Genomic DNA, 4,128 nt, shown 5'->3' on the forward strand with positions numbered 1-4,128 from the left:
AACCGCCACAGAATCCGCAGCCAGATAACTTGGGAGACGGAGGGTCTACCGCCGCCGGCTCTTGTTTTCTGGTGCGAAATCCAGCAGAGTTGGTTTTGATGGATAAGGCATGGTCTTTTTGATTATGATCTTGATCTTGTTCTTGTTTGTTGATTTTGTTCAATTCACCAGATACGAGCTTATCATCCCAAACAAGACCAGAAGAGCCTTGTCTTCTGAAAGATACTGCGGATCTTTGAAGGCCACCCATGTCCATGATCTCTCTCTCTCTCTCTCTCTCTCTCGATGTTTCTGGTGTGTTGTTGTAGGATTTGAGGAATGAATAATGAAGGTTATGATTTGTATGACTTTGATATATATATATAGGGAAGGAATTTAATGAAGAGAAAAAGATAAGAGTTTCTATCTCTTTGGATTTTCTTTTAATTATTATTTTTGTTTTTTTAGTTAATTAATTAATTAAGACTAATAATGATAGGAGCATGTTAAATTTTATCTTTATGTATTTTTAAGTTAATGTATTATTTAAATTTTGTTATGGTTATTGTGGAATACATTTAAGATTGTAGCAAACTTTTAAATCAAATTAATTAAATACGGTCAGAGAGTATTAATTCTTAGACAAAAACCTAAAACAGTTCTGACAATTAATTCAAAAGATAACGAGATCTTTGACAAAAAAAAATTTAATTCGACCCTGATAATTAACTCGAAAGGACGAAATTTTTGTGCAAAAAAAATTCAATGTTATTTTTTTTAGTACAGGACTAATCAGTCAAAAAAAAAAAAAATTAGAAGTCGGATTGAGTGTTTTTTTCTTGGAGTTTCGTTATGCTTTCGAAATAATTGTCAGATATTTTATTAAAATTATAAAGAAGTATTAATTTGTTTGCTCTCGTTCTCTTGTATAATCTTTTTTTCCCTTCTGTTTTTGTTATTTTTGCGTATAATTAGTTTATCAAATTTTGATAAATATTAATTATGTGACTAACTAAATATTTTTAAAATTAAATATTAAAAATGAAGGGGAGTTTTCAAATACTCATTTTAATAATATTTTAATAATATATAAAACACACACAAACAAACTTAATTTTCAATTATATATATTAAGATAATAAAATATTTAAATTTTTGACGTTATTTAACTAGATAAGTGAATTAACTCAAACCATATAAGTTAATTGTTGGTCACTAAGTAGTAACTAGTTTCAGATATGTATTTTTATTTTATTTTATTTTTTTATGGTCATAGTATTTTAAAATGTTTAAATATAATTTTAACATGTGTAACCGAAAAAGAAAAAATTCAACGACAGTCAATAATTATATATGGATTTGTTTTTGTGAAAGTTGGTCTGGCAATATGTACTCTATTCGTAGGTATCCAATTCGATCCCACCTGTTCGGGTAGGGTTGCCAACTTGATTCGCAGTGGGTAGGGTAGGGTTCTCGTGCGGGTCGGATAGGGTGCGGGTTGAGCTTCAACCCTACCCGATCAATCCGCACTCTATATATGTTTATATTATATACTTATATAAAAATATGTTTTAAGTGGATATTGAATCAAAGACCTCTCACTAAATGTAAAAGATCCTTAGCCACCAAAAGAAAATCATTAATTGATAATTTAATATTTTTTTACATAAAAATCAGTTCTATTTTAAATTATCATAAAGTTATATAATAATGTTGTATATTTTTTGTAACTCGCGGGTAGGGTCGGGTACCCGCGGGTTAAGAGTTGGTAGGATTAGGGTTGGGATATTCTCAACTTGCGAGTAGGGTAGAGTTGAGTTTATATAAAAATCTCAACCCGCGGGTAGAGTTAGGGTTGGATCCAAACCCTACCCTACTCTACCCATTGCCACTCCTAAGTTGGTCGTGTATAACTCATTTGCCAGTAAATAATAATAAAAAAAATAAGAGGTGGATACGTCGTTAGTAAATAAATAATATACTTTATAAATTGCAATGTCTTAAATAAATGTTTTACTTCTTTTTTATATCTGGAATAAAGTGGAATGAAGTATCAGCAGTTATATCTTTAAATAAATAATTCATTTTAATAGAAAATAATGACATATCGAATGTTATAATATTTCTTTTGATGCCCGTTATTAATAACTAGTTTATATCGTATATAGCCGAATTATAACATTTAAACGAATAATAATTCTCTTTTAATTTTTTTACACTTTATTAATATTCAGTGCTCGTAAATAGCCTACTAAAATTATTATTTTTATTAGCCATTAAAAAATGCTCATTTTTCGTATAGTGTATGTCCTAATATATAACAGCAGAGAAAGAAGCTCCTATTATTATATGGTCTATCGAGTTGAGTAAAACCAAAAATATTATTATTATTAATTTTGTTTTTAATCCAAAAAGGAGCAATATAGAGTGTGATTGAAGTTTTAATCAACCCATAATTAATAATATACCTGGACCACCATGCTGACCTAGTTTTGTTCATAATTTACACACTCCCAACCGTTCTCAATCATGTCTTTGAGCATTTGAAATTTTCTTTTCAACATATTTATATATATTTTTTATGAAAATATATTTATATAAATTGATGTGAGAGAATGCAATGTGTAACATTAGTGTGTAGCCCATTATTCAACATTAATTAGATTGCGTAGCTATGACACACAAGCAAACCCTTTTAGAAATAGAACATCACATGCATAAAAATAATAGAGTAAAGTATCGTTTTTGGGTAAGTTTTATTTGTATTTTTAACGTTTAAATTATCTTATTTGTATCTTTAACATTTATAAAAGTGACTCAATATTATCCTACTATCAATTATACTAACAAATCAGATTATATTTTTCAATTATTCTCACTTGAATGTATTCATTCTCAATTAAGTCTCACTTGAATGTGTTCGATTTTAATATTATACCATCTATTTGTGTTTAAATTCAATTATGTCCCTAGAAAAGTGAATTATGTAAATGTTGTAGGAATTAGTTTCAACATTTGATGAGCTATTTTTTGGAGTAGATCATCAATTCTATCCCAGACATTTGTATTCTAACTTCAAAAAGAGATTTTTAAAACTCAAACTAAAGCGCTCATGATGTGTAATTGACAGCAGGATAACATTGAATCACTTTTATAAAAGTTAGAAATAAAAATAGGACGATTTAAACGTTAGGGACACAAATAGGATTCACCCCAAATGTAGGGACAAAAACAATACTTTACTCAAAATAATAATAACAATGAGAGTGATTTATTTAAGCTTGTTAGCATAAGCCGGCACGTAAATAGAATTTTTATTTTTAATCCAACTAATTATCAATTATATGTCATATAATTAAATAATGGGTGGACATTTGGAAGATAAGTTCAGAATTCTCCAAACAGTGATAGATTGATTATCGAAGATGATGGCCAAATTTGAGCCCCAAAACATGGGGTATCTGCACTAATTATAGGTATGTTGTAAGCATTAATAATTAAGAGAATGATGTTTAAACTTTAAAGCATATTTTATTTTGATGTAGTTTTATGATTCCAACCAGCTTAATAATTGGTCAGACTGAAAAATTCCTAACTTAATATTAGAATCAATCCACTTATAATTTTCATTTTAGATTTTAGACCAGGTTTGGTCAAATTTGGTGCCAAAATAAAAGGGTCAATCTCAACCATTTAATTTTGACAAGTCATATACATATATATATCGATAAGTTCTAAGAAAGATTAAAAACACTTATCTATGGCAATCAACAAATAATATCTACTTATCTGGGAAAAAAATGAACGCCTTTGGAAATAATAATTAAATGCTGCACAAGAGAATGTGATGGTACACTTAAAAGAAAACATGCCTTTGGAAATAATAATTAAATGGGATGTTGCCTATGATATTTTTCTTTTAAAAATATATAAATTTTTATAAAGCATGTGGAATTGTCTTATTGGTGTGAAGAATATTTATTTAACCACCTTCTTGTCAAAAAATTCTTCTTTCCTGCTTGGTGTAATGATAAGTTATCATCTTATTGACCAGATTGGTCGTAGGAAAAAATATTGGTAGATAATTATTAAATTATGCATATTTAATCACAATTTTAATTATTATAAAAATAGAATAAAATAGAATAT

The 4,128-nt window shown here is 28.1% G+C and overlaps 1 long non-coding RNA gene across 1 annotated transcript in view; it reads left to right on the forward strand.

The window, feature by feature from the left end:
• Window positions 1-2,851, forward strand: part of LOC110267308 — a 24,663-nt gene extending 21,812 nt beyond the window's left edge. The window contains exon 3 of the long non-coding RNA XR_002354785.1: window positions 2,734-2,851. This is a non-coding gene — a long non-coding RNA (uncharacterized LOC110267308). The remainder of the gene's footprint in view (window positions 1-2,733) is intronic.

Source organism: Arachis ipaensis, chromosome B09, assembly GCF_000816755.2.
Source record: "Arachis ipaensis cultivar K30076 chromosome B09, Araip1.1, whole genome shotgun sequence".
In the NCBI taxonomy this organism is placed as follows: Eukaryota; Viridiplantae; Streptophyta; class Magnoliopsida; order Fabales; family Fabaceae; genus Arachis; species Arachis ipaensis.